The following is a 25,342-nucleotide window of genomic DNA, read 5'->3' on the forward strand; positions in this document are numbered from 1 at the left end:
CAGGCAGGCAGGTGCCACCCAACTGGTCGTGGGATCCTGGAGCCTTGTAGGTGGGATCTCCAGGGAATTTAGTTGCTAGGAAGCATCACCTCCTTAGTGAGCTCTTGCAAATTAAGGTTTATTTTTTCAGAGGTTAGTAATTTAGTCATGTTTGGGAGTTTTCTGCAGAGATCAAAACACAAAGATCTTGCCTTGACACTTTGCAAGTTTATGGTCCAAATCACAAAACCTCTCGAGCTGTTCAAGGAGAGACCAGAAGCTTTTCACACGAATAAATCACTCCAGTTTCCCATGCCTTGCTTCAGAATTAGCTTGAAAAATTTTGGCTGACGTCATGCCAAAAATCCAAAACAGCAACAAAGCAAGGGGGGAAAAAGCCTCCCAGCAGACACCCAGCATGGAAAATATTGCTAAACTTGGGTCTGTTTGTGCCAAGTTTATAATCAGGCAGCAACAGGGTCTTAGTAGGTAATGCTCTCAACCCACAGCTAATGAGCCCTGCAGTGTAGGAAGTGAGGAACACTCACTCCCTGTGTAGAGAGAGCCTGCATAATGCTGTGTGCAAGACACAGATCATATCTGGGAATAAAAAGAAAGGAGAACATAATCTCTGGGCATCAGATAAGGCCATTTCTGTGGATATTACTCTTACTAAAGGAATAAGTGTTGTAATGACAAATAGATCTATAGGTAGAGTATAAGGCATGTGGCAAATGTAGATTTTCCTGACCTAAGTGTGCTGTATTTTGCAGTCCCTGCCACAGCACTGCTTTTCTTCTATATTTCTTTTATGAAATACAGGAGGAGGGAGATGGTTAAAGTAATTTTCTCAACACTAATTCTGCCTCATCAATACTTCATGGATTTAATAGATTTTAGAGTTACAGTCATTTGGGAGACTATTTTATCAGCCAGGTTCAGTGGAGGTTGCTGAAACTAGTTCAGGGACAGAATGCATGTGTGTGTGTGATACAGGATGCTGTGGTATCAGGATTTAATTATTATGGGATTTGCTTAGGAGATTTCTCTGTGCTATTTGTGAAGCTTTATGTTGGGCATTAAATATATTGCGTATAGGCAAGTGATCTCTTCAATAAGAGTTTGGCATGGATCTCCAGGTACAAGTGTGTCTGTTTCCACCTCATAGCATAAGCACACTGCTCTAGTTCTTCATCTCTCATTACATCTGCCTCTCATTCAATGCTCATCTGACACAAATGTAATGAAACTGCTTATAAGGGATTGTGAAGAGGAGGAGAGATCTCATTGCAGATTACCAAAGCTGAATATTCTTGGACATTGAGTTATTTATATTATCATTCTGCTAAGCTCAAAGATAAAAGAAAGCCTTGGATGCAATCCAGAAAAATCAGGAACAGAAACTAGTGTAAAGATGATGCATTAATGTGTGTCTTGAGAGTGCCTGCAGTGCTGTATCACAATACCCATTCCGAAATAAGAATTAAGATGGGTGGATCCTGAAGGCCAGTGCTCAGTGATGGGGGAGATTACTGCTTGAGGTGTCACACTCCATTAGCTGAGGTGGAAAGCTCGGTTAGGGAGTGTGCCACATCATTCTGCCCTGCTAGCAATGGGCAACAACATTCCTGTGCTCCAAGGGGTCCTCTGCAGCCTCCACTGGTCTGGAATAGTCAGCTCTTCCCAAGACATATTATCAGGGAACTCCCTGGTGGTGAGTTTTAGAAAATATCCAGTGAGCTTAAATTCATGACAAGTTTGTATTTGTGTTAGCTCTGAAAACCTCAGAGGTTTATACAACCTTCTCATAAATAGCATTTTGTCCTGGTGACCTTTATACCTGTTCAGCACCCACCTATAGGAGTCTACCTAATATAGCAAGTCATATTGCTGCTATTGTTTTTAAGAAGAAATAATAATAAAAGATTCAACTGTGTAAATGTCATTCCTGCCCAGCTCATTTAGTATTACAAGACATGGAGAAGTCTGCTCTGAGATTTTCCCCCTGGCAAAAGCTTGGAAAGCCTTGAATATTGTGTGCATCCTTGATCGTGTCATGCAACAGTAGTAGTGAAAAATACAAACTCTACTATCTCATTCTGCTAGGGTTTTGAATGCTGTGCTGAGTGCTGAGCACTAGTCTTCCTAATCCTACAAGGGGGTGTTGAATCCTGTAACAACCTTCCAGGAAAGCTGTGACATAGCTGCCATCATGGAAACGTGGTGGCATGGCTTGCAGGACTGGAGTGCTGCAGTGGATGGCTACAACTCTCCAGAAGGGCCAGGAAAGGAGAGGAGGCTCTGTGTATGAGGGAGCTTTCAGACTGTGTAGGGTTGAGGACAGTGACAGTAAGGTCTGGAGCACCTGTCATATGAGGGGCAGGTGAGGGAGCTGGGGTTGTTCAGCCTTGAGAACAGGAGGCTGAGAGGGGACCTTATCATGCTCTGAAAGGAGGCTGTAGCCAGGTGAGGGTCAGCCTCTTCTTCCAGACAACAAGCCATAGGATCAGAGGACACAGCCTTAAGCTGCACCAAAGGAGCTTTAAGTTGGACATTAGGAAGAATTTCTTCACAGAAAGGGTGACTGAGCATTGGAATGGGCTGGAGTCACAATCTCTGGTGGTGTCTAAGGAAAGACTGGATGTGGCACTTACTGCCATGGTCTAGTTGACCATGGTGGTGCTGGGTCATAGGTTGGACTCGACCATCTCAGAGGTCTTTTCCAACCTAATTGATTCTGTGTGATTCTGTGATTCTGTGATTTCAGACAGCATTGATTTACTGACATAAGTTTTGTGCTGTTACTTAATTAAACTGCATTTCTATTTCGTTTTATGCAAAATCATGATAACTAAAGGTAGTGACTTTACAGGCAGAAGGATAAAATTAGCACAAGACATTTTAGATTCTTTGTGAAATTATTAGTTAAAAATAGACATAGATGTTGAATAGGATCTGAAATGTTAACTACTTTGATCCCTGGTTAACAGACATTCCCATTCATGCAGTTAAGATGCTACATAGAAAGAAGACTCTATGTGAACGAAACTTCAATTGTACACTATGGAAACAGGATTTTGGGTCTTCTCTTGTCCTGTTTTGCTGCTTATCAAAAGTTAAAAGTTTGATTTTTTTTCTTCAGTGGAAACTTACACTAAATTGAAGAACAGTATGCTTTAAGCTAGTGATTTCATCAGTCACCAGCATCTGTTACTGAGGGGTGCTGAGTCTGGCTAGCTGTAATTGGACAGAATCATCAATCTGGGGAAGACCTCATTTTCCATTATATTTGTTGCTTGTGCGTGACACTCAAGAGTTTTTGTCCATTTTTTCCTCCTCTTCTAATTCCTCAATATTAGGGAATTAGTGTGTCTCTGCATGCCATTTACTATCAAACATAATCCCCCTGTCCCCTATTTCCTTCCATTTACATCCTTTGAAATATTTAGGCCACTGCATGTCTTTATTCTTGCCAGACAGAGGCTGATGAAAGATCTGTTACAGGAAATTCTGCTCTATCTATAGAGCAGGGTATCTCAAAATACATGCTTAGACATATAGAAATCAGAGACTGACAGCTGATAGATGCTGTAGACTTCTCATTGTTTTCTACCATGGTCATTATGCCAAATGTGTCAAAACACAGGGAAACAAATTTGTATACAAGTGAAGGGGCGTATTTTTTGGCAGGGAAGACAATGCACTATCCACTGTCCTATTTTGAAGATACCCATTAAAACCATTTTGGTATCTGCTAAATGCTTTTGTAGAAGCCCAAGATCATTCCATTTGCTTTTTTAAATGTTTTTTCTCTTAAGTTTTGCCCTCTAACTGCCTGTAATTACACAGGGAAGCTTAGTTTGAGTTTAACCACTGGCTTTCCTGTATGTCATTAGATAGTGTTGGGGGATTATCAGGCACAGTTGTAAACTACAGTATATGTCTTCATTTTCTTTTTTAAGTTAGACTGTTTATAAGCCAAGTGTTTCAGATGACAGGGAGAGAGCACTAATCAAAGCTGACAAAGCAGAAGGAAAGCCTGTGTTGAACTACAAAGGCTGTGTGCAGCAGCCTTTTGCTCACCCCAAGGAAATAAGAGCAGGCTGAAGACACAAGCTACATGGCTAGTGTAAAACAGAATTCTCACGTGTTGGTACTAACGTGCTCACCATTTCTGTGTTAGTGCAGCATGTTGCCTTCCACTTGTGTGTCACCCTGTACATCCAGACACAGTTGCTTGTCCAGTCATGAGTGTGGAATATGCCATGGGCTTCTATCAGCAGCAGCGAATCTTGCACAGAACTGCAGCTCCTGCCGTGCTCTGAGCAGTCTCACGTGGGTTATGCTCAGCAAAAGCTGTAGCACCCTTCATCCAACATCTCTTGCAGCAGTGTGCAAAGGTGCTATGTATTACATGGCAGGCAAAGAGCAGGCCAGCTTGAAAACACTTCAGAAGGTGATGGATGTTGGGAAGAGCTCTGAAGGAGGAGCTCTGTTTCCAGGCAGAGAGAGGAAGCAATGGAGCTGCTTGCTGTGCACAGCCAGTGGTCTTTGGGAAGAGCTCACGGTCATATTGGTTTTGTGAGTTTGCTTTACCATCCAGTTTAGGTCCCTTAACTTGCATCTGCTTTTATTCATACTTTTCTGCATGTGTGATTTGGGTGAATGTATGTGAATTTTAAATTTTGTGGGACACAGACCTGTTACTCTGGTGTTTCAAGACTCCTTTTAAAGCACTTCTAAGTTTGCAGAAATCAAAAGAAAATTATGGGGTTTGTTTTGAGTCATGTGTTTGAGACAGCACTGAAAGTCATTTGTATTCTTCTAATTGCTGTATGAAGTATTTCTGTTAACATCAACAGTTTCTATTACTGTGTGAAATATTTCCCTGGTTGTGCTTCTGATTAAAGAAATAAAAAATTCCCAAGCTGTCACTTTTAACCACCTCTTCTTCTCTAAGAAGACTCCTGCTCAATACTGTGAGAGTTCATTACCATTGCAGGCCACCATCCTGCTTCAGTAGGAGCTGTAAGAGTGCTGCTGGGTGGAGAATTCTTGTGTCAAGTTACCAGCACTGCTCTGCTTCCACTGTAACCAGCAATTCTCAGGGTTTTTTTTTTTTTCCCCAGAATATTTCTCGTCTTTTTGAAGCTACTTGTGAATGTAGTCAATGGCTTGCTATGCTCTTTTGAATCTCTTATGTCTGGGATAAATTCCAGGAGCTTTATGGTGTGGCTTTAGGCTCCACTGGGTTGGAGATGCTTTTCCTTATCACCCAGACAAGAACTCTCCTTAACTATTTAACACAAGAAAATAAAAGAAAGAAAAACAAACAAACAAAAACAAACAAATGAAAAAAAAACATGTAAAAGCACAATAAAAAATCTAAAACTATTTTCCTGTTCCAAGGTGGAGGAAAAAGATACCCTAGGCACAGCTGGCAATTAGTTATATATTTTCTTCAGGTTTTTAACCAGCTCTCATATAAATCTGGTTTTTGATGGACAGCTCTCTAATGATAGTGGACGGTGAGAGCAGCAAATTTAATATGCTCTGCAAGTCAGGGATGGTTGAAGTACCAGAAAACTGTGAAAGTCTGAGAGAAATGCCCTTGGAGCTTGCTTTGTCTGCTCACAACCTGCCCTTTCTTGTATTTAACCAGTTTGAGTCAAGGTTGTCTGCTCAAGGCTCCTCTGTGTCAGTGGAGTGGGGGAGTGTGAGGGGAGCTGGTTTTTAAATTTTTTTTTTCCTTTTATTTTTAACCCAGAACACATGAGCAAAACAACAGGCTGTATGCCAGTTGAAATCATGGTGGCTGATGCAAAGTGTCAAAGCAGCTGTTGGTGATGTCAGGAATCTGTTCTTGGTTAGTTTGGCAAGACATAAACTAGTAAGTGACTCTCCAGAGGTATTTCTGTGATTATGTGGCAGGTAATGACACATTTGCTGTGTTAACAAGCTTGACTGTAGCTTGCTTGACATGTCCAGCAACCTCCAATTAAACTTTAATTTACAGAAATAATTCCTTCTGATGTTGCATGTTAGTACTCTGCAAGAGTCTGGAAACATCTGAGCCATCCTAATCCATTTGTTAAATTTTATAGGTGTTGCTTATCTTATGATTAAACAAAATCTTGAGAAATAGGATTCTTCAATGGAGCCCAGTTAAATCTTTTGCAAGGACTGCTATAGCTTGTCAGTAGAAGAAACTGGCACTGCAAATCATTTAAATCTGTTTTATCTCATCAGTGGGTAATTTCCAAACCCCACTTATTATGTAAATGTATTCAGTAACCAGAAGAAGGATTAAGTATGTGAGAAATCATACTTTTATGTGCTGTAAGTCATCTCACCTGTGTTATGTTTGTTCTGGGTGAAAAACAGTCTCTGACTGTGACTGGGAGCCTCTCCAGGGATCTCATCCTCAAATCTGCAATGCTGTGATTTACAGGAACAGCCTTGTGATGCTTCTTGAACCTTTTGGAGCTTCCTGTTTCTTTCTTATTTTTTCCAGGACTAATGTAATTTTAGCTACTTGTTAGCAATTAGATTAGGCACAGGCAATTTCCTTGTAAAATTGCCTGAGCAGGTTCTTCCATAAACTGTAATAAACTTGTTGTGGCTCAGCAATGTTTGGCAGAACAATTAAACTGGACTTCAGTGCCACAAATAGGTAGGTAGATAAAAACCACAGATTCCCTCAGGTGCTTGTTTGAGCTTCTATAAACATAGTCTCTGTCGTGGCCATATGTGCCTTCTATTTATGGTTTCTGCTGCAGTCTGTGCTTCATTCACTCTGGAAAATAATGTTTTAAGTACATGGGGAGATAAAGCCCTTGCACCTCTTATCCCTCAAATGTGCCAACATTAGATGGTTTCAATTTGTGCCATGTGTGTCTTTGGGGTTTGTTTTAGAATAACACTGTTTTAAAACAATGCCCTTGAATGTTCAGGGAACTTAAGACAGAGGAAAGAGAGCAGTTAAAGATTTCAGAATCACCTTTGTGAGCATCTTTCCAAATAAGCCTGAGAACTGTACAAACCTGACAATTGCTTTTTCATGCAAGGGCTGTATTGATTTTGTGCAGCATGACATGTTCTGCTAGGTCTTTGTGCAAAAGAAGCTGTGCTAACCTCCTGCCCCTTTCCCTATCAACCTCATCACTTTCTGACTGCATGAGCCTGGTGCCCCTGCAGCTATCCCCATAAACACAAGTTCCCCTTTAAACATCATTTCTTAAGCGTTTTCCTCTTTGTTTCAGAGAGCACAGAGAAAGCAGAGTGTCCCTGTTCACACAGAGACACACCATTACATTTCCAGCCAGTAGTCTGATTGCTAAAAAGAAAAAAACCTCACCCATGGGTAATTAGTACTGTGGGTGTAGTTAATCGATTTAAAATTAAATGCCACTGGTGCTGCTGAAAGGTCATGCTAGGTTTTGTTATTGCTTTGAAAAAAATCTGGTTTGGTGAAGATGTCTCTGAGAAGGAATATTGGTTCTTTGTGCACTGCCTGCAACAAAAGAGGAGCTGGGGGTGCAGTTTCCACAAAGGATGCTGTAAATTTTGTTCTCTCCTAGAGCGTGGGGTTTCTGTGTAGATTTTAAGAAGGAAGCCCTTCAATGTAAGGAAGTGGCTCTATCTTATTCACAGCAAAAGGAGCTCCTGTGCCAGCAGTCTTGTGGGTGAGATAGGAACCTCATCTCCTGCTTCCTAGGCCATCATCCTCATCATTAGATGAATCTGCCTCCCAGGCAGACTGATTACTTCATATTTTCATTCATTAATGATTTATCAGACAGCTCCTCCCCTAAAGGCTCATCTCCTCTGTTATACTCACAGCCCACACGCAACCAGCAACACGTAGCTGCCAGCTGGCACTGGCTTTGGGAGAGCAAGCTGCTGGTAGCCCTTCCCACATCTCCTGCTGCCCCCTGCTCCCCTCCCTTCCCAGCTGCTCAGCTCACCTGCCTGCTCGTTGGTGGCTTCTTGGATTGCACCAAAGCCATGAAATGCCCCTGTGTCCTGTCCTCCTCTGCCATCTCTCCAATCTGGTTGCTTAATGTGCTTTTCACAAATATTTTTTCGATTATGAAAAAAATAGAAAGAGAGATGAGTTGACCCCACCAGTAATGCAGCCACACTTGTGTCTTTGTTACAGAAAGAGTGGCCTCTCATTTTGGGAGAGGGCTTGCTCAGTGGTGACTTAGATTTTAGCAGAGAAGTGGGAGTGCTGGGGAGAGACTGAGAGAGCTGTGTCTGTGAGCAGGAAGGTGTGGGTTGGCAACAGTTTCAGGTTTTGCTATCAGGTGCTTGGCACAACAGTTCTGTTGAAATCCCTCTCCAGTTGTCTGTGTGAGAGTGATTTTTATCACGTTGCTAAAGATTAACTCTCTTCTTCTTCTCTGTTCTGCTCCCAGGAATCAGGCATGCTCTGAGGTCTGGGAAAGAGAGTCCAAATGAATTCTCATGCTGAAAGGGGGGAAAATCCAGAATTGTTTGCTACTGTCCAACTTGTCCTCTGCAGGCAAGTGGTTACTGAGAGCAGTGGGAACAAGGGCTGCAGGACAGGAAGAAAAATATATAAGCTAGGAGGAAAGGTATAAATGAAACTCCCTTGAGTAATTTATACATGAATGTATAACTTTGGAGTGCTTAATCTACTCTTGGCAAGTGGTGACTGATAACTAATTTTCTTTCTTACCTCTCCCACACCCTCCCAGCATCTTCAGAAAGGACATCTGACAGGAATAATAAATCTCATTATTTTAACAGGCTAAAATGGAAATTATGGATCAAAAGTGCTGTGGATGCCTCAGTAGAGAGAAACTGACTGCTCCTAGGATGCCTAAAGTATATTTCCATTTGCACTGTTTTTGAGATCTTTCCGAATTATTCAGGGCTCTCCACTTACCTCTTTGCCACAACACTTTTGAATAAACCAGTGTTAAAGGCATCAGTGTCCAGTTGAGCAGCTCTTTTGTTCCTACTGCTTGAGGGTAGCTACAGCCTGAGACTGCTCAGGCTTTGGGGGAAGTCTGGAGCTAAATCTAGATTGGATTATCTTTTACTCTAGGTATCTGAGTTGGAATCTTGTGCTACTGTTTTAAGCAGGGAGATGGAAGGTGAAGGGGAGATCAGGCTGACAGTGTGGTGCTGCAAGACTGATCAGTTTGGATGGCTTTGGCTTTGGAGCAGAGAGGGATGTGTGAGAACAGCAGCTGGCTGTGGTCTTTGAAAAACCAGTGTCAGCTCGGAGGGTGCAGGAACTCCTGCTGCTCCATGTCAGAGGAGGCTTCAGGGCTCTCACAGAGAGGGTGGAGGACCATGGCAGGGCTCTGCTCACACCGGCTGGGGGGAAAGTGCATTGTTCCTGACTCGGGTCAGAACAGGGGGAAAACCAAGAACAACAGCAAGTAAGCTATTTCAAGGGGCAGTCTGTGAGCAGAGCAGGGACTTGAGACATGGCTCTTGCCAGCCTCTGTAGCAAGGACACAGCCCATTGCTTGCTGTGAGATTGGTGCATCCCAGAACTGTGGGTGAGGATGGCAGCTGAGATGGATAAAGCCCTTCATGCGTTAGCAGGCGTGCCAAAGCTTCTTCCAGGTCTCTCAGTGAAACCTGTCAGACCTGGCACACAACTGTCACAGAGCTAAGGGCTTCTTGCCTGAGGAGATTTCTGTCAGAAAGCTGAGTGCAAATTTACAGCACCTGAGTCTTTCATCCTCTGTTCTCTGTATGTGGGGTGTTTTACCTTGTGCATAGGATGCATTGTCTGTGTAAGAAGCTGCTGTAGTGCAAAGAGCATGCACAGAATTTCCCCCTAGTGCTAAATGTCTGGGGTAAAGCACAGTTTACCAAGCAGTTGTTAGGTTTTTCCTTGCATCCCATCTCTTAGCTTTACCACTTGGATTGCAGCACAGGACATAAAAAAGAGGGACTCTGAACCACATCTTTTCCCTGCAAAGTGTGTGCTATGCTGTTGTTACCTTACTGAATTGTTACATTTTTCTCTATCTTGTAAAAGGAGTGAGAGGAGGACTTTTTTAGGTGCAGCAGGTCTTCACATGACCTGGCAGAATCCCAAACTGCTGCAGTTAGAAAGGGTGTCTGGAAATCATCTATTCCAACCCTCTGCTCAAACCAGGGCCAGTTTAAAAGTTGGTGTCTCAGAGTCATATCCAGGTGGGGTTGGGATATCTCCAGCAATGGAGACTCCACAGCCTCTCTGGGCCACCTGTGCCAGTGTTCAGCACCCTCACAGTACAAGAGGGTTTTTTTCATGTTCAAACAGCATTTCCTGTACTTTAATTTGTGTCCCTCACCAGTTACTGGAAACGACTGCAAGGTCCTGCCTTGTCACATTTACTGCCTTCCATGAGGCATTTATACATATTAAAAGAGCCTCCTCTTCTCCAGGCTGAAGAGTCCCAGCTCTCCCAGCCTTTCCTTATAGGATGGATGGTCTAAAATCATTACCATCTTTGTGGCCCTTTTACTGGATCTGCTCAATTAAGTTCATATCTCTTCTGTACAAGGGAGCCCCAAATTTTCAGGGATCCCTAAACTGAATCCAGCATTCCAGTCATGTCTAACCCGTGCTGAATACAGGGGAAGAATCATATTTCTCAACCTGCTGGAAGTGATTTTTCTGATGCAAGCCAGGAAGCTGATGGCCACCTTTGCCATGCCATAAGGGAGCATTGTTGGATTGTGTTCAACTTAGTTTTCACTGGAACACTCAGATTTTCTCCTGCAGTGCTGCTTTCAAGTTGGTCAGCCCTGGATTGCCTGAACCCTGCCGATCCAGGTTGGCATTTTCAGCTATTTCTCATGTTTAATGTGTCAGTGGCAGCTATTTCTTTGTGCAGACTATTTGGTCATTTACATAATTACACTGTTGAACTAATTAAACTATCATCCTGAAATCATGTCCTGTGGAAAGCAGTTCACAAATAAGGCTTGCACCAAAATGGAACATGCAACCCACCTAATGTATTGGGGTTTATTTCCTCCCTTTTTCTCACGCTTAAATGTAAAATAAGCATTATACTGAAGGAACCAGGCAAAGGCTAATTTGCCTCATTTGAATGTGAAAAGGAGCCCACATCCTTCCTGTGCCCTGCAAAGAATGCAGAAAGACTTTACAGAGAAAACAGATGTACTAATATGTATCACTCGTTGGGGGCAGGGGGAATCCAGGGTGCTGCCATCACAGCAGTGCTGAACTTGCAAGAAAACAAAAGCACCAGCATACAAAATATAGTTCTGGGAAGCTGACAAGGTTGGGACCCTTTTCTTTTGCTTGTATTTATGCTCCTGGCATCTGAAAAAATAATATATACAAAAGGAAACATGGAGCCTCATTTTTCATGCTTCATCTTCGGGGAAGACGGTTAAGTGCCCAAATGCAAACAAAAAGCAGAGGCTCCAGCCCAGCCGTAGGGAAATCTCCTGCATTTCAGAGACAGTAGTGCCTCGCCAGAAGAATACACTACTGACATCATATACAAAACAAACACAACTTTTGGAAGTATCCCTTGATTTCATTTGTGTTTTAAATTCCTCTCTAACATGTAAATATGAAAGAGTTTGTCCTCTTAGCTCACAAAAAATGCAGGATACAGTGGGGAGTTTTAATGGTCTGATGGTTTTCAGCATGAGAGACAGATAACAAATGAACTCAGATGTTATTTTTACAGCTATTCAGAGTTCTGTCCTTTCCTGACCCATCTGTTTATCCCTTTCCAAGAATTTTGGCATTGAGCAGTCAGCACTGACTGGTCAGCTTGTGAATTTGCTGGTGTTCATAACTTACCAAATTCAACAACTTGCCTGATGCAGATTTGGCCCTGTGGCAGTATAGAGTCTCTTGCCAGCTTTTAGCTTGCAGACTGGAGGCAGTAGCATGTGGCAATTTATAATTTATTGTATACATGTATTGTCAGTCCCAGTAATAAATAGGAGAATGCTTTAAAGTTTTCTCTTAAAAGGCTACCTCAGACTTCTTAAATTAAAAACTAGTTTTCCAAAAGCAGAGAAGTGAAGTGTAGCAGTTACTCAGATGTCTTTGTTCAGCAGTGGTAGCTGAGTAACATCCATGGGTAGGTGCAGTGCTTAGTGAAGATGTTGTGCTCTTTTCCCTAAATGCAGCACAATGGACATTTTCTTACAATGCAGTCTGCAATATTGAGGTTCACTTCAAATTGACACTTCCTGTTCTTTCTGCTGTTTGCAACTTTGGAAAGTGTTCTTTATTCACAGGAGTTTTAAATCTATAGCACTGACATAAAAATATCCGGCCATGGATAAGACAGGCTCAATAACCTTGAAAAGAGAAATTTAAGCCCACTTACCTAAATCACTTAGATGAACATGAATGAAGCACAACAGCTTGAGGTGTTTGAGTTGCAGTTTAAGTGCTGGCTTGTTTTGTACAATCAGGGTAAATAAAATCTTGGCCTTGAAGAGGTATCTGTGTATTGGAACAAACATCTCAATGCAGCACACTGCAGAAGGAAGGAAGCAGAAGAGAAATTAGATCACTTTCCTGCATTATTTCTTGTAAGTGTAGTCTTCTTACGTATGGAACACACATTTCCTGTTGTAAAAATATTGTAACAGCCTGCAGTAGACAAACAACAAATAACCTGCTGTCGCTGAAAACTGGAGTCAGAGGAGCAGGTTTAGAGGGAAGTATTGGAAGACTGCAGATGATTGGATCTCTCATGCTCTGAAAAGATAGTGAGCATGAACTACATAACTAACCACTGCTGTGGTCGTCCTAACAAGCACAGCTTTAGAGTGTGGAAGAAATAATAGACTGACTCTTCACACAAATGGCAGTGTACAGGTATTTGGTTCTTGCTTTTTGTTTTGTATCATCTGTGCATTTAGACAGAACCATGTGGGTCTGAATCCCCTCTTCTTCGTGTGCCTTTATCCTGGAGTGTATGTGCTTCCTTTATGTCTGTCTACAGGGGCATGGATTTGTACCCCTATTCCACACATTCTCTTGCAGCACCATTAAGTCCCAGCTGCATGAACTGCACCAGCTGTGTTTTGTGATAGGGTTCACAAAGGTGAGAATCCAGTTTAGTAACAGAAGCACCAATCACAGAATTGTTTGCATTGGAAGAATTTTTAAAGTTCATCTAATCCAACACTCTTGCCCTGGACAGGGACACCTCCACTAGACCATGTTACTCAAAGTTCTATCCAACCTGACATCAAACATTTCCAACAACAGGACACCTGCAACTTCTCTAGGCAGTCTGTTCCAGTGTCTCACCATCCTCATTGTAAGACATTTCTTCCCATATCCAGTTTAAATCTACCCTTTTTCAGTTGAAAACTGAATTTTTTTTAAAAGTCACTGCAGGTCCTGGTTAAGAGTTTCTCTTCATGTTTCTTGTAAGCCTCCTTTAAAAGTGTTCTAAGGTCTTCCTGGGCTCCTCTCCATGCTGAACAACCCCAACTCTCTCAGCCTCTCTACATAGGAGAGGTGTTCCATCCCTCTAATTATCTTCATGGCCCTCCTTTGGACCTGTTCCAACAAGTCCAAGGTCTGGTGCTGGGCATCCCAGAGCTGGATGCAGAACTCCTGGCGGGATCTTACCAGAGCCAAGTAAAAGGACAGAATCACCTCCCTTGACCTGCTGGCCACACTGCTTTTGATGCAGCCCAGGATTCAGCTGGTTTTCTGGCCTGGAGTCCCATGTTGCCAGCTCATATCCAATTTTTCATCCTCCTGTACCCCCAAGTCCTTCTCCACAGGGCTTCTTTCAGTTCCTTCCTCCCCTAGTCTGTAAAGATGTTGGTGATTGCCCTGATCCAGGTGCAGGACTTTGCACTTGGCCTAGTTGAATTTCACAAGGTTTGCACAGTCCCACCTCTCAAGCCTGTCAAGGTCCCTCTGGATGACATCCCTTCCCTTCCCTCCTGCGTGTCAATGGCACCACTCAGCTCGGTGTCATCCCCAAGCTTGCTGACAGTGCACTCAATCTCAATGCCTTTGCCATTAATAAAGATCTTGAACAAGGTAGGCTTAGATGAGATATGAGGAAGAAATTCTTTACTGTGAGGGTGATGAGGCACTGGAACAAGTTGCCCAGAGAAGTTGTGGATGCCCCATGCCTGGAAGTGTTCAAGGCAAGAATGGGTGGGATTTTGAGTAATCTGGTCTCGTGAAAGGTGTCCCTGCTCATGGCAAAATGTTGGAACAAGATGGTCCTCAAGGTCCCTTCCAATCCAGACCACTCTATGATTTTATGACTAAATTGTATATAATTCCTGGTGATTGGTGGTTAAAATCCTTATTGCCTGAGCCTTGTGATGCTTACGCAGGTCCCAGCCCAGAGTAAAAGATTCTGCGGCTTCTGATGCTCAGCCAAACTGTGGACCACAGCTTGTGGCCACATTCTGGGGGCAGGTCACATAAACAGCAGTAGATAAAGGACAAAAGTCTGCTTCTACTTTAGGGGTGGTTTATATGTTCCACATCAAGCAGCTCCAGTGGCTGTTGCACATGACCCCTCTTGTCTCAGACCACACTTCCTACGGAAAGTTACCATTAAAAATGGTAATCTTGATCTGTCTCTCAGTCGTGGTCAGGTAACAGATGCAGGCTTTTATTGTGGTAGAGTGACCCACACTAGTAGCTGCAGAAGAGCAAAGTGAGAATCCTCACAAGACTTTCTCTTCCTGGAAACACTCCAGGCACACAGAAAGGGGAAGCCTTAAGTATCTCATCTGTTTTTTGTGTTAAACCATTGCAGACAATCTTTCTGTATGGACTGATGGGGGAGGAGCTGGAGGACTGGGAGAAAAGAAAAACTGTAAATAGCAGAGCTGGAAGCCTTTCTTAGGAGAGGCAGTTAAAGAGAGAGGAGGAAATGAGCTTGTGATCTGCTTTTTCGTTTGGTTTTTATTGTATAAAGTTGAGGGACCAGCCACGTTCAACCCCGGTATTTTCCCTGGTGAGTTCTGAAAAACTGTATCATTGATGTGTGGGTCTTCCTCTTTTTACAGAAGTCATTTCAGGAGCAGCATCACCAGGTAGAGAAGAAAATCTTTAGCTCAGTCTTTTATTCTCAGGATAGACATTGTGGAATCCTTGATCTGGTTTCCTACCATAATTCATCTTTCTTATGGAAAAAATATCCCCAGCTTCTCAGAATTCTTGGTGTCCCTGTGCAGAAAAAAGTCAGTGTTGTCTCAATGTTCTCTGACTTCAAACTATGCAGCCCCAGAGCATGCTAGAGCTTGGATATTTAAGTGAGTGGCAAGGCAGGAAGGTATAGTCCTGACAATTATATTGAGAGCAGGTCCATGCAGCCCCCTAAATTTTAGAAGCATGTGAGAAAGGGAAGAAGAGTGCTTTACATTAAGAAGAGGGAACTATGTTAGGAACTCTTTTGAATGTACTGTGGCCATAAAGGACTGCATTAGGCTGTTCCTGGGGTTTTAAATTAATACTTCCTATAGGACAGATGTTTCATGCATGTTATGTGCAAAGAGCCAATGATGTACACAAGTCGTGTAAATTTAAGCTATGGATGAAATGCTGTGCATACATACAAATGCTACTTTAGGAACATTTTCCTTGCTTCTCCCTTTGTTAGCATGTATCAGTATTGCTGCTGGGAGGTGGGCATGTTGTTTGGCTGGGGTTTGGGTTGTGCTTTGTTTCCTCTCATTGTTTTCTTCAGTGAGGAAAGGAGATTGGATAAAACCCTCTTCTGGTCTCTGTAGACATCAGCACATTCGATCTGCCTGCGTCCAAAAGAATTATGTCAAAGCAATTGCCTGCATTTGTTCCTTAGCGTGTTCTCCAGCAGCACTGTCGCTTGAGGGTCAGACTGGAATACATTAAACTGGAATTGGGGCAGAAAATGCAGCCAGCCTCAGGTCAATGATGCCTCTTGAGATTTGTGAAAGTGACACTTCTGGGGTTCATTGCATTAAATTCCATAGCATTTCTGTGTCTAGTCTGGGTGAATTACAAAGGCAGATGGGGTGGTTAGTTTCACATTCTCCTATTTAATTCTGTGTCTGCCTGTCTATAATAAAAGGAAAAGCCTTGCCTCTGATTTATTTTGCAATATTTCAAAAAAAGATCATTTTGAATCCATGACTTAAAGCTCTTTACTCCTATGTAGTTTTTATAGTTTATAGTTAGGAAGATTATCACAGTTACTTCATCTGTAAAATTCTGTTTCTGGAGTCTGGCTTATGTGATCCTTGGTACATCTTTTGACAGAAGCCTTTACAAGTTTTAAAAACACAGTTGCATGTGTGCTTAACAGAATATCCTCATACTGTAGGATGTAGCTGGGGTTGTGCCAGAGGGAGAGGGGGGGAAAATGTATCCAGGAGGACAGAAAGTATAAAGATGCAAAAATGCACAAGTCAAACTGTACTTTTGCAGGCTCTGATTCATGTTTTATTAGTAGCTCTGAAACCTTGTCCTTGGTCAGCCTTCCCTAAATTTCTGCTCTGTTAGTGACTGAGGAGTTGCCAATGAGAGTTTTGAGCTGACTGTTGACAGGAACTGTTGATAGGAATGCTGGATATAGCAGAGCTGAAGCAGCGGGGTGTGTGTGAAAGCATGTACACATACACGTACACACACACCACACTTGGACAGGCCTTTTTCCTCCCTAAAATTTTTACAAACTTTCTTGCTGTGATTCACTCTGCAGAAGCTTTGCACTACGTGTTTACTGAAGACAGGATCTTTCTTTTATGTTTGTGACATATGACCAAGATTTTACTATGCTGTGCATGCTGTGTTTTAGCAGGCATCACTTACTGAGCATAACCAAAAGTTTGAAAAACACTTTTTTTTCCACCTGTTGAACCTAAAAATAACTGTAGAACCATAATTAAATTTAATTAGATGTTTGTATGAAATAACGCCTTCTAAATCTCTCGAGTGGCATATGTGAACTAGTCCCGAGTTCAAGTAATTGAGACTATTTTATCTGTTTTATTTGCAGAATTTACACTGCAGCATTCAGTCATAAATGGGTTCATTCCAGAAGCTTAAAATAAGATGACGCCAGCAACTGGCACAAATCAAACACTTCCAGCCTTCCCACTCCTGCACATTGATAGGATTAATACTTTCTGGCCAAAGGCCCAGGTTAAGACAGACAGCATGCACAAAAGCCTGTGCTGCCTCCTTAAAAAACACCAAATTTAAATATTGGCAGGCTGTGAGATGAAGCAAATTCAGTCACCAGGGCCCCCCAGCTGAACACATGGTCCTCAGGAACCCAAATGCCCAACCGCAGCCTTGGGACAGATAGCCAGAAGCTTTCTTGGCAGCACCCAGTTCCCTCAGCATGCAGAAAGGGAAGGAGAAGACAGGTAGATGCCCTGAAGTGACCTGGGAGGTTCCTGCAGGAGTAGTGCTCACATCCATTCGTTCTGCGTAAAGGATTTCCATGAAGAAGGTAGCTCGTCCACCAATTCATCCTAAAAGGGTGAATTTGGGAGAGGAAATACCAGTGAGGTATGGAGGAGGACTCTTTTCCTCAGCATAATTCTCTGAGGTCACCTTCTGTGGCCAGGTGCTGCTGGGATGAGATCCCAGCCAGATCCCTGGGACAGGGTCCCATTGGCACGCAGCAGATGAAGTGAATTGCTGAAACAAGGAGTCACCGGTGCTTTTTTCTCAGTGGCAGAGTTGTAACAACACCCATCAGTTTCCTGAAAGTGGTTTCCTTGGCATCTCAGTGTGAGGAGCTTTGTACAGTGAGGTTTTGTATGCAGCCAGGTCTTGGGAATTGAGAGGGGATGCCTGCAGATCCTGCAGAAGATGGACAGTTGGGTGTCATCCGTACTTAAATGGCACCTCATCCCCAAAGCCTGGGGTTTCCCCAGAGGTGTTTTGTAAGCTGTGAGCAGGAAGGCTGCTGGGATTAATACCCTGCAAGGAGAAAGAGTGTTTCTTCCTGGCAGCACAGAGCACAGTGTGGTGCAGTGACCACTCAGCTCACCTGCAGGAGCTCCTGGTTTGTAGCAATTTACCCAAGCCACGTGGGCACGCATCCTTTTTGAATCAAGCATGGTTACCTTCTCAACTTTGCAGAGGTGGGCAGTACCTCAAAACCTGTGGTGCAAAGGGTTAATTACTGGTCAATTTGCTATAACACATTGTTGCTGAACAAGCAGAACAAACTTGTTTGTTCACAGCCTGGATTGGAATAATTTTCAGTCCCGATGTAATTTCTTCCTTTGCTGGATCAGAGTCTGCTGTTATCAAATTTATTCAGGGTAAGAATACTGCTGTACCATGAACAAAATAGCAAAACTCCCTCTAAGATTTTTGTTTATAAAGAAGCCTCCTGTAGCTCAGTGTCTTCAGTTATTTAATTTCTCTTCCTTGAACACTCTGCCAGTTTTTCCAACAGTTTTTTTGTAAAATGGAGCAGCAGAACCCGATGCGTTATTCACGGAGCAGAGGAACAAGAACCGAACGTGGTATCACCGTAACCTACCTACTCATCTTTTGATTTTCATTTGTTTGTACAGCTGAGGCTCACATTAGCCCTTTTGGCCACAGCCTTGCGTGGGGAATTCATGTCGAGCTGATTGCTTCCCAGGACCCCGGGTCTCACATTCAGTCTCTGCTTCGGAGGATAGAGTCCTCTCTCTCCCTCTCATCCTGTAAGTATGGCCTGGATTCTTCATTCTCATGAGGCAACTTTGTGCTTGGCCATATTAGCACCTAAACTGGTTTCTCCCATCTTTCTACAGACCCCAGTTGCTCTGTGTCAGGCTTGCTCTTTTGTGGTTTGTTTTCTGCCATTCCTAGTCTCATGTCTAACCACAATGACTTAACTTTAATCCAGGTCACTGGTAAGGCTATTAAATAGTGAAGGGATGATCACCAATGCCTGTGGAATCCAACAGGAACCCATTTGTTTGCTAATAAATAGTTTCCAGTTCACAGTTACACTTTGGTTTCCTTAATTTAGCAGCTTTTTAATACTTCTAATCTGACTGTGGGCTCAAAAGTGCCTCCAGTATAAAACAGGTTCATGGTTTTAGCCTGATCTTATGCAGTGCTCTCCACCAATGGAGTCCTGCTCTCCCTATACAGATGGACACATTCCATGTAGGCTTCAAAGCATTCATATTCTACAGAACTAGACAAATGGCTTAGGTTTGTAATACTGTTAACGATGCTGCCTTCATCAAGTGTACTTGTAATTTTTGCAAGAAATTACATCAAATTAGTTTGACAGGATCTATTTTCCTTAAAGCCAAGTTAATTGACTTTAATTACAGAGCTTTGAACAAAGTTTTTAATTGAGGCCGATGCTGGTTGTTCTATCTTCTGCAAAATACTGAAGACTCATCCAACTGGCCTGTAATTACTTTCTACCCTTCTCAAATAGTAGCCCAGTATGAGCCTTCTTCCTGTCCTTGGTCCTTCCCCAAGGGCCAAAAACTGCTTTAGATGCAGTAGCAGCTCCAAGGCTACCTCTCTAAACCTTTTGAGACAAGTTTATTTCTAGCAGCTATTCTGAATCACCCAGAATCATTTATCTGCTGCTTAACATCTCCTCTCCAGGGGCTGCTGTGGTGGGAAGCTATTTCATTATCATCATCATAAACAGATCATCCAGCCTTTTACCTGTGTGCTAATCGGAAACATTTACTGAATAACTTCTGCTGCTGTCATATCGTAATGAATGCTTCTACAATTTTTATTGTTTGGGATTCATCTTTCATAATATGCTTTAAAAAATTTTAAATGTATCTCTGATTTTATGTGCCTTTATTTTTTTTTCTAATACCTTCTTGATTCCTGTACATAATCTTTATTTTAGCATTTTTGCTATTTATTATCTCTTCCTTTTTCCCCTTTCGTGTACCAGTTTTCTATATAACATTTTATATGTTTTTTCACTTCCCTGATAAACCCAGCTGTTGGGTTTTTTTTGTTTTGTGTTATTTTTATCTAACCCATTTCCATGCTTGTAACACTGTAGGCATTTAGGAAATGTCTTAAACTGCTTGCAGATGTCAGCAACTTTCTGTATGTTCTGCCTTCAGCCTGATTTGACTCCCATTCACTCCAGTTTTGTGAAGCTGCTTCTCAGAAAGCATGCACTAGGATTTTAATTTATGGATCTATAAAGAGCGTAAGCTCACATATTGCATAAAATTCGGGTCTGGATTTGACTGCAGACAATGTTAACTATTTGCACAGGAAGTGTTGGTCCTTTTCAGTCTAAACAACCAGTAACCTTCTGGTTTGTGACCATTTCCTCTCTACTGAGACAAATCTCGAGCAGGGATGCTCTGGCTCCCCTGCTAACCCACATGTGACTCACAGGCAGTTCAGGTGTGACCACTGTGGGGTTTAGCTCGTGTGTGGTGGAGCTCAGCTCTTCACCCTGTGGTGATTGTGCTGTGAGCTGCTCCTGTCCCCTTTGGTGCTGCGAGACCAATGCTGTTGATGACTCATTGGCGAGACTTAATTTCACAAGGTTAGGAAGGCCAATCCTTTTTTGAATTTAGGGGTTAGCAACTTGTCATTTGTAGCCCTTTGGAAAGGACAGGCCTGTGTTAGTGCTAGTGACATAAGGTCTCCAGAGTTCTTGTACATAAGTGTTGAACAAGTTCATCATCCCTGTAACTCTCCAAGATTATTTATTTCCTAGTTGTCAGTCACTCAAATATCATTTGTGACACATATTGCCTGGTACCACCCTCTTCCATTTGGATTTTTTAAATTTGCTACAGCTGTTTCTGTTAATAATATAATAGTCTAAATATAGCTATGATTTTTCAAGAGTACTATTTTGCATAGGCAGAGGGTTTATCCATTTTTTTTCAGAATCCTGTAATTAGCATATAAGCAACTGAAAAAGGTCATCTTCTCACAGCCTTTGCTCTGGTTGATGTTCTCCTCCATATCCAGTTTGTGCTAAATGTGCTTGTGGTTGCTTATTTGACCTGACCCTACCAGCCAGCCTGGCTTAGAGTGTCAATTTGTTCCCTACCAAGAGGTCCTTTTCCCTTTACAACACAATCCACAAATCTGACATGTGTCTCCTTGTGCTAGGAAACAGGGAGGAACTCCAGACAAGATCTCCAGATCTCCTGAATTGTCAGGAGTTGTGTATTTCACAGAGTCATTTTCAGTGAAACCTTCCCTGTCTGTTTCAGATTACCACCCAGTTTTGACTTTTTGTTTTAAATACACAGAAATAGAGAAACCTCTGTGGACTCTTCCTCACACACTGAGCATGTAGAATACACCTTTGGTTAGTTGGGTTCAGCTTCCCTAGCTCTGTCCCTTCCCAAACCTCCCCCTGCCTACCTGCTGCAGTGGCAGAGTGAGAAACAAAGAAGCTCTTGATGGTTTGTGAGCACTGCTCAGCAATAACTTAAACATGGGTGAGTTATCAATGTTGATGTGCTCACAAAGCTGAAGCACACCCAGCAAGGTTTGGGGTGCTGTGGAGAAACTGAACCTTGTCCAGACACAGTGAACTTACCTAAGGTGTCATCTAGCAGTAGGCTGCTGTCATACACTGAAACCACGGTGGCAACAGCTGGGTTTGAGAGAACAGGTCTCCCTAGAGAACTTTCCTGTGGGTGTGTGAGCATAGGCAGTGTTTCTGTGTGTCCCCACTGCTGGTGCAGTCAGTACTCTCAGCACTCACTGCCTTTATCACAGCGTGTTTGCCACCCAGTTTGGGGACCCTGCCTGTCAGCATCTTTGCTGTTGTAGATGAAGCCAGCTACGGTGATGGTGAGAAAGCTGGGGGTTTCTTTGTGGGCTGGCCACAGGCAAGTATTTTCTCATGTTTAGGAAGAAGAGTTTTTTTCCCCCGGTGTAATTGGACAAATAAGGGATTTAAATAACTCTATTAAAATGTTAGCAGTAGCAACCTAGAAGAAATGAGAGCCCCTTCAGGAGGGAATGGTGTCTGGAAGGGTTTCAAAGTAAGTCCCCTGATTTGAGACTCAGCTTGCTCCCTTTTTCTTGCTGTCACATCCTCCAAGTTCTTCAGTAACAAGACAGAAATCAGACAAGGCAGAGAAGGGGTTAGTTTCATTCCTGCATGAGTGAAGGGGGATGGGGAGGAACAGTGAGTGGGTTTTTTGAGAGAAAAATCTTTTTCTATGCCTCTTTCACAGTCCACAGTGGCAAACAAGCAGAACTTCTTTACTGTGACTTTTTTCTTTTTCCCCTTCTTTCCCTTCCCATCCTGATTCACATTTGGCACTCTGCTCTGCACTGCTCCCATACTGTGGGTCAGATGAACACCCATTAATCCTGGGTAGAATCTAAAAATAAGAATTGAAAGAAAAAAATCAGAACAGTGTGAATCAACCTGCAATCATCTTTCTGTACTCCTAATGGGAAAAAAGAAAGAGGAAATCAGTGGAGACACTGTTTTATTTCTTCTCTTTCCAAGACAAAATTATTCTTGCATTTGCAGCAGTTGTTCTCTTGCTATAGGTTTTCTAATTTACACACTTAAAAGGCACTTCAAAATTTAGGTGCGTTAGCTCAAAATGCTTATGCAGACCATCCACCCCCCCACTTCTCTCTGCTCATGAATAGGGCTACCACAAGCAGCCTGATGAAGGAGGAATGTAGCTGGAAATCACACCATTGAATTTACATGGTGTTCTCTCAGAACCAGGGATAGATCTGTCCTTTGTGGGGGTTAACTCTGCTTAGTGTGTTTACTGTGTGTAGGTGCTGCCATTAGTTCTTAATTTCAAAGATTCTTTTAACACATTTTAAGCATAAAAGAAATCCTATGTGCAGTTTTGAGTCTGACTTGCTGTTCAGTTCATGAGAGTAAAACCTGAGGGCCTTCCCTCTGAAGTTAGTTACATATAAGACTTTTTCTTTTATATTACAAGTGAAGTTTGGAGGTTAGTGGGAAAAGAAAAAAAAAAAAAAAAAAACAGAAGAACCCTTCCTCAGAACTACTGCGTTTTTCTAGGGCATTTTTTTTTCAAAGTAATAAAAGCCCTGAGACAGTACAAGGCAAAACTCAGTTACTGTAACTTTAAGAGATTGCAGCGTGAGCCTTTAATTGCTTCTTGTGTTTTGTCCTGGTTTGGTTTTGCTGAAAGGGATGTATATCAGGGAGTGGAAGAGAATTCACTGGTTTTTGAAAAAGATGAGGCCCTGACATTCGCAGACTTAGCTGGCAAAGAAGCTGCACAAAGCCAAAAGGGTGGAGACGTGTCCTTTCATGGGCAGTTTGGAGGGTTTATCTTCTCTTCTTGCACTGTGGAGCTTTTGATTAGGGCTGCTCTAAAAGCATTGTGGTAATGCAGCTTCCTGTGGCCTTGCCAGGTGACGTCCCCAGCAGACAGCTGCCAGCCAGTCCCACCACCACCACTGACCCTCAAAGGACACATGGACGTGGTTATTGTTCCTCCTGCCCAGCTGGAACGCTGACTTCCCTTTTCCTCTCTAACTTGTGATAAATAGATCATATAGCTAGATGGATAATAAACAGATTGTCTGGGTTGTAGTAAATCTCTTGCCAGAGGGGGACCAGGACATTCATCGCTCTTCCTTCCTGGCCCTGAGTAACCACTCGCCCTGCCCCATGGACAGCTGGGCTCACAGCCTCTGGCAGAAGCCAAGGCTCATCTTGGAGCTCAGTGAAGCTCTTCCACATGCACCTCCTCTTCCCTGCTCCTGACCCCCGAGGCTGGCTGAAATTAAACAGGCAAGGTGAAGCCCAGACCTTCATTCTTCATAAGTGTCTTTTAGTTCTGGTCCCAAAGGGGCAGAGAGGGAAGGCAGGCACAGGGCCAGGCTTTGCAAGCATGTGTTACAACTTAAACCTTCTCTGCAGTGTCAGGAAGCTGCTGTTTCCAGGGCTGTGTCCCCAGTCACTCAGTGATGGGGAGGAACATCAGGGCAGAATATGGCACTTCAAAGCCCCTTCCAGGGGCAGCTGGAGCTGCTCCCTTTCTTGAACCCCTTCTGCCATTGTGGAGGATTTCCAAAGCAACTGTAAGCTGACAAGAAACAATAGTAAGAGCACTCAGGGCTGTAAAAGGCATTTGCTTTGAACCAGGGCAGTATGGCAGCAGGAGCTCAGCTGAGACTGCTCTTCCTGCTCTTCCAGCCATGGATGGCCATGGACACTGGGCAACAGCCTGACTTTTGACTGCTGCAGATAAACAATTGAACTGCTGAGTTTTTTCCTGCTCAGCCCACTAAAGCAGAATCTGGGAGCCAAGCATTAAAGATCTCCTTTAAAAATCAAATTATGCAGCCCAGGAATTTTTGAGTGTTGTTTTGCAACATACTTGAAGTTCTGCCCTGGTGTTTCTGGATTTTTGTTCAGGAACATGACCTTGTGTATGTGAGATTTTCTGCATGTCTTCAACAGTCAGAGGACATCCAGTGGTAGTACTGTGTCTTCTCTGATTTACATTTTTTAATGCAGCATGACAAGTGTGGTGCACTTGTAGATTTGCAAGAATTCTACATAAATCTCCAGCTTTATTCGAAGCTGAACAGGCTCTATCACAATGCAGTAAAATGATATTCTTTCTGGATTGGACCTTAGTGTAAAAATTATATGTATATAGAGTAACCTGCAACCCACAAGCCTGGGAAAAATTAATAACACCTAGGAGTTTTAATTTTAAAGTATTTGCTGTATCTCTCTGACCTTAAAATTGGGGAATCCCTGGCAAAGCTGGAATGCAGGGAGTCCTCTAAAATGTCCCAGAGTTAATATGTAAAAACAAAAAAATAATGCAATAAGTGCTGCTGTTTTATTCCATCTGTTTCATTTGAGTTGGCTTGAAACTGACACAGTATTAATTCTGGAAATCCAAAATGCTCCCATCAGCATAGATATGAGTCAAAGAGAGGTCAGCAAGCAGACAGCATGAGAACTACTGACCTACATAAGACTGGTTTAAAGTGCCTATTTGTTGCCCAACTTGGAATGCCTTCCTAGTGACTTGTAATGGTCAAAGTGGGTGAGTGAGACTTTTCTGAAAACTGGGGAGTTTAATGTGCCTCAGAGTTGTGTTTCAAAATACCTAATCCATCAGTTTCTCTCTAGGAGCTGCTAATAGGGCATGGAAAATAAGACATTTCAACTTCGGGGTAAATTTCTGTGTTGATTATTCCCATATACAGCCTGCAGGAGGCATTCCACAGTCATTTTTAAAGTCTCTTTTAAAAATTCTTGGAGTTCTTATTCTTGGAAAGCCTTCTCTGTCCTCCTTGAACCTCCATGGTAACTGAGAGTGTGGCATTTTGAATATTAAATCCTACAGTAGCTTATAAAATTTGGTTTATTTGATGTTACAGACTGATAGTTCTGTGGTGCTTTCA

At 42.7% G+C, this 25,342-nt stretch overlaps 1 protein-coding gene across 3 annotated transcripts in view; it reads left to right on the plus strand.

Moving 5' to 3' along the window:
- The window catches only part of FYN (FYN proto-oncogene, Src family tyrosine kinase), a 137,884-nt gene that overhangs the window by 67,030 nt on the left and 45,512 nt on the right, over positions 1-25,342 (plus strand). For 2 of the 3 annotated variants that reach the window (XM_050972274.1, XM_050972276.1), the window contains exon 3: positions 18,520-18,654. The exons of the other annotated variant lie outside the window; for it this stretch is intronic. The gene's annotated coding sequence lies outside the window, so the exon portion shown is untranslated. The remainder of the gene's footprint in view (positions 1-18,519; positions 18,655-25,342) is intronic. 3 annotated transcript variants of the gene reach the window in all.

This window comes from Serinus canaria, chromosome 3, assembly GCF_022539315.1.
Source record: "Serinus canaria isolate serCan28SL12 chromosome 3, serCan2020, whole genome shotgun sequence".
In the NCBI taxonomy this organism is placed as follows: Eukaryota; Metazoa; Chordata; class Aves; order Passeriformes; family Fringillidae; genus Serinus; species Serinus canaria.